We start from the raw sequence: 5,968 nt of genomic DNA on the forward strand, positions 1-5,968 counted from the left end.
TTTGGTCCTTCACACAGCTGTTCCCAAACCACGATGTCATGTTCTGTGTGAGGATGCTCTCCACAGCGCCTGTATAGAAAATCCTGAGGATCTCTGGAGAGACCCTGAACTTCCTCAGTTGTCGTAGGTGATACAGGCGCTGCCTAGGTTTTTTGGTCTGGACCTGAATGTGGGCAGCCCATGTCAGGTCTGAGGAGATGTGGACACCAAGATACTTGAAGGACTGCACCCTCTCCACTGGAGCTCCATTGATGATAATGGGCTTGTGCTGCCCCTTTAAGGCAGGCATGATCATTTGGGTGTGTGTTTTTTGTACCAGCAGACTTGCCGTAGTACCTCACCAGTGAAAAACAGTCCTTTAGACAAACTGTCGTCTGTTCCACTTTTTGTTCACTTTTTCTTGCTGAGTCTGAGAGAGCACATGCCTGTAAGTAGTTGCTATCTGTTTTGTAAGCTTTCCCGCGATAGTTTTGTGTAGCAGTTTAGAGGTTTGTGTGGAAAACTTTCTTTTGTGAGGAAAAACGGCCGCGATGCTAACACGTTAGCCCGTCTATGGGATTTCCCATGTGATGTTAGCATTAAGCTAATCGCTAAATGCGTGAGCCTGATAACCAGTGAAAGGGTTTGGATAAGTTTGTGTTTATGTGTTATATACATTGTAGTGCATGGCTTAATGTTTGATGTTGTAAAGAGAATGCAATTACAGCAGAAATGTAATATTTTATTTTTGTTTCTGTACCAGTTTTACAGTGCTTCAACAGTAAACATCTAAAACGTATCCACTGACTCCTGGATGTTTATTGTGGACCTGTTAGCTATCTGCCAAGCTAGAAACCAGCTTTACACCCTAGTGAGGGCAGAATAGGGCTTGTAGTCTCTGTGCTGACTCCTTCTGAAGTCCACCACCAGCTCCTTGGTCTTGCTGACGTTCAGCTGGAGGTGGTTGTCCTGGCACCATGATGCCAGATTCTTCACTTCATCCATATAGGCCGCCTCATCGTTGTTGGAGATGGCACCCAACACCACTGTGTCGTCAGCAAACTTCACAATGGTGTTGGAGCCATGGGTGGCCACACAGTCTGAAGTGTAGAGGGAGTAGAGCAGTGGCCAGAGGACACATCCCTGAGGTGCTCCTGTGTTGATGGTGATGCTGTTAGAGACACATCTACCCACCCTCACCACCTGAGTTCTGCCAGTGAGGAAGTCCAACACCCATGCACACAGACGGCTGTTAAGTCCCAGATCCCTGAGCTGTGTGAACAGTCTGCAGGGCACTATTGTGTTAAACGCTGAACTGTAATCAACAAACAGCATTCGCACATAGTTACCCTGTTTCTTGTCCACGTGGCTGAGAGTGGTGTGTAGGACGTGGGCGATGGCATCCTCTGTGGATCTGTTGGATCTGTAGGCGAACTGCAGCGGATCTGTGGTGTCTGGGATGGAGGAGGAGATGATGTTCTTCAGCAGCCTCTCAAACACCTTCATTACTACCGAGGTCAGTGCAATTGGCCGGTAATCGTTCAGGGATGAGGGTTTGCTGTTCTTGGGCACAGGGATGATGGTGGATCTTTTGAAGCATGTGGGGACCACAGACTTCGCCAGGGACTCGTTGAAGATGTAAGTGAACACACCTGCTAGCTGGTCAGCACAGCAGACGGCCGGTGATGCCGTCAGGCCCCGCCGCTTTCCTTGTGTTCACTCTCCTCAATGCCGCTCGGACGTCATGCTCCGCGATGCTGGTCACCGGTCTCTCGCTGATGACGTCACTGTCCTCGGTAGTCAGGCGGTAGATAGCATTAGTCCTTGTTTTGAAGCGAGCTCAGCACATCATGTAATTCGGACAAAGCCATACCTGTGTCCGCTTGGGGTGGGATGTAGACCACCGTGGCGATGACAGAGGTGAACTCACGGGGCAGATAGAAAGGGCGGCACTTAATGCTCAGGAACTCCAGCTGTGGCGAGCAGCCGCTGGAGAGAGTAGAAATGCTCCTGGCATCACACCACTTTCTGTTTACCATGAAACACACTCCTCCACCTTTGGTGAATGGGTTAAATGCAGAGAGTAATTTCCCTACAGGGGTTTAATAAAGTATACATTAGCTATTTCTTGTTTAAGTTTGCTAGCTGCGTCATCTTCTGTAGTTGCCTTGATTGTTGACAGCTGCTGACTTCTTCCCTCACTGCCTCAGTCTTCCTTTGTCCTTTCCCATGTTAGCTGTGTGTTTCCAAGCCATGTATTCCTGGGAAATTTTCTTTTCTCCTTGTGTATTCTTGTTAGAAAGCCCACTGTTTACATGTTGTTCACTTGGCTAAAGTGCTGTGGTTCGTTTATTGATAGTATTTCACCATAGAAATTGATGTGTCCTAGATCACTGAACTCATCATGTCAACCTGTGTTTTCTTGGTTTATTGCTGTGTGTGAGTGCCAGAAGAAAACCACTTTGTGAATAAACACAGAGTGGAGCTGATCCAGAGAGTGAGCAATTTTGGGCCGATTCTGGATGAACTCCTGAAAGAAAAAGTTATCCTGCAGGAACGTTGTGACAGAATCAGAGCTCTGCAGATCTCTCAGGAAAAGATGAGGGAACTCTACAACAAAAGATGTCTTCTACGAAATCCTTCAGACACACGAGAGACAACTTGTTAATGACCTCTGCTGAAAGACTTTTGTGGTGAAATCCGTTTAGTGTTCTAAAGTTAAAGTATTTACAAAAGGGAAATGCTTACATTATGACTCTGTGGGTGTCTGATATAAACATAAGACAAATATGACTTTTTAAAAATGCTTAAATATGAAAGCTGACAGATTTATAAATGCTGGTTATTATTTGTACCTGGTGACATCACACAGCTGAATAAATCAACCAAACTTGGAATCCGTCTTTGGATTTTAGCCTTTGTGACTCTGCATTAAATGTATACTTTATGTTTTGATTGTTATATTATGATGTTTATGGAAGATGAAATGCTAAAAAAAGAGAAACAATTACTGTCAGTCAAACAGCAGGAGAAAAGTCCAGCATTTTGGAAAATCCTGCGCCCATCTCGGCGTTCCCCCGATTTTCCATCCATCATAATTACTCTGCCCAGTAGAAGCCACCCACAAAGAAATGTAGAGATTAGTTATATTAAGCAACATGTCTAGCATGCATACAAATGAATAGTTTTCTACATTTGTATTACTGCTCACAGAAAATAAATAATTCATGCAAACGTACTTATTCACAATTTATCAGTGGAAATGGATAAATCTTCATGTCACTGCTAGTAAAATAGGTCTCATGAGTACACTATTTCTATGTGTAAATTAATACAATATTTTAATTTCAATAAAATGTGTTTCATTATGAAACCTAATAATACAATTAGTGAAGTCTTTTGTATTAAACTAGTTCCACATGTCAAGTTCCTCATAAAAATGGAGGCCAGACGATTTGATATACTATTTTCATGGTATGATTAAATCTATTAAAAACAGTTTCTCACTGGAACAACACAACAGTACTAGTTGACCCACCACCGAACGTGCCATGACTGGCAAGCCTCTACAACTATATTCAGTTCAATTTTATTTGGCACAAAATGTGTCATCTCAAAGCACTTTATGTAATAAGGCCAAAATGATGTTGTGGAGAGAAACTCAGTGATTCCCTGTTGAGCAGGAACTTGGTGAAAGTGAGGAGGAAAGTTCTTATTTAGAAAGCAGAAACCTCTGACTGATCCAGACTCTGGGGGAGGATGCCTGTCTGCTACAAACGATTGGGGTGAGAGGAGGGCAGAGAGAGCGAAAAGATGACCACAGAGGGAAAAAGATCAAACACACACACACCAACCTGCCCTGCCGTGTGTGTGTGTGTGTGTGTGTGTGTGTGTGTGTGTGTGTGTGTGTGTGTGTGTGTGTGTGTGTGTGTGTGTGTGTGTGTAAGGCCACCAACCTGAGATCAGAAACATACTGCCTCAGAGCCAGAGACACCTGCAGAGAGGTAGGGGAGTGAAATATCACACTTTAAGCATAACATAGAGGGTGTCTGCGAGCTGCATCCACAGAAGAGCCTGACAGCTGAAGGCTCTGCCTCCCAATGCACTTGTGGAAACTTTAGGAACAACAAGTACACCTGTTCCAGTTCCAGTTTTAACTGGAAAAAGAACAGGTGGACTCAGCACACAGACGGTGTCACAAGTTATAAAGATTGTAATGTGAGAGTGAATGAATAGTGGCATTGTAAAGCGCTTTGGGTGCCTTGAAAAGCGCTATATAAATCCAATCCATCATCATCATCATCATCATCATCACAGGGTTACTGTCAGGTGAGAATTTAGAGGGAAGGGAAAATGACTGATTACTCTCCAGGTAAGAGCTCCTATGCCTGCAGATGGGGAGTCTGCAGGCAGGAAAGGCTTTCAGGTAGGAGTCCTTTTCCATTTTCTTTCCACGAGATCACTAAAAAGCATCTGGTAAGCTATCACAGGTTAAGAAGTGTTTTTCTGGGAAGCAGTACAAAACTGCCTGACACAAACAGGAAGGAACTGGGGAAGAAAATATTTAAATTGCTGGATTTAAGCAACACATACAGAAAACACAAGAACCTCGTTATCACTTTTGGAGATTTATTTACCTGGATGATTGCGAATGCATCAAGACGTCACTGGATTAGGTTTGAGGAGGCATGAGGAGAACATGAACTCTCCGCACAGAAAGGCCTGAGGCAGGATTTGAACCCAGGACCTCCTTGCTGTGCCTTGGAACAGTGCTAACCACCAAGCTGCCGGTCAATAACCAAAGGGCGGACTGAAGCCCAGAGACAGCTGCTGCTCATGTGGCCCTCCAGCAGCATTCACCCTACACAGAGAGAGCCTGCAAGAGAGTGAGGGACTGGGGGAGTGAGAGAGAGGAGGAGAGAGAAAGACAGTGCCTGTCGGGGCCGTGACAAACACACAGGTTCAATTACAACATTTGGACATTTGATGAGCTGTGTCACTTTGTCTTGTTTGTGTGTTGATTTTATTTGAGCCTGAGTTCATATGACCTCATTATGTGGCTCAGAGCTTTATCATTTGACTTAAAAAAAAATATTTTTCACAGCTTTAAAACTTGCCTGTGGCTTCTTGTTGTTTTCCTGCTCAGCTGCTGGTTACAGCTTAGCTGCAGGAAGGTTTCAGTGGTGCAACGCTGCATAGCTTCTTTTTCCAGTCCTGGCCACAAATCGAATTACTTTCTGTTGTATGTTGTAGAGGAAATGCAAAGTGCTTAAATTACCAGCAATTTCCCACAGTGCTTTGTAATTTTCAACTTTTGCTTCAATCTCATTCACTCAGCCTCTTATTTGATGTATGGGTCAGAAACCCTCCACTGTAGCTCGCTGAATTAAATTAAGATTTCTCAGGATAGATGCCCGCTTTTTGCATCTACATTTTGATGACAAACGTGGGCAGCAGTGACCTTTAAACAAAAATTTAATACAGCACATTGCTTAATTTAAATAGAAATGCTTTTTGAAGAGCTCATGAGCAAAATACGCAGGTTTTCAAATGAAAAGAAGAAAGACTGAATAAACAAACAAATCAAATCAAATCACTTTTATTGTCACATCACATGTGCAGGTACATTGGTACAGCACATGCGAGTGAAATTCTTGTGTGCGAGCTTCACAAGCAACAGAGTTGTGCAAAATACAATAACATAAACAGGCAAAATATACGAATGGCTAAATCTGAAACTAATAAATATATGTACAATATATAATTATTAGTTTCAGATTTAGCCATTCGTATAACAGCCAGCCGCTGTACGCCTGAGCCAAACAAACTTGAAGAAATGAAGCTCAGAAGGCAGCACCGCTTAATAATTAACGTTGCCATATACGTTTAAAGTTACATGTGTGCTTTTTGGTGGTGGTTTGTAAAAAAAACAAAAAACAAAAAACAAACAAAAAACGAGGAATTAACTTGGTAAATCACCGTTGATGCT

The 5,968-nt window shown here is 43.3% G+C and overlaps 1 long non-coding RNA gene across 1 annotated transcript; it reads left to right on the forward strand.

Annotated features, from left to right (window-relative positions):
- Positions 1-210: 210 nt before the first annotated feature.
- LOC120741360 lies at positions 211-865 on the forward strand. Its single transcript, XR_005697615.1, has 2 exons — positions 211-427; positions 743-865. It is a non-coding gene; the product is annotated as an uncharacterized LOC120741360 (long non-coding RNA).
- Positions 866-5,968: the final 5,103 nt, after the last annotated feature.

The sequence above is a fragment of the Simochromis diagramma genome, unplaced genomic scaffold (genome assembly GCF_900408965.1).
Source record: "Simochromis diagramma unplaced genomic scaffold, fSimDia1.1 OVJJ01000602.1, whole genome shotgun sequence".
NCBI lineage: Eukaryota > Metazoa > Chordata > Actinopteri > Cichliformes > Cichlidae > Simochromis > Simochromis diagramma.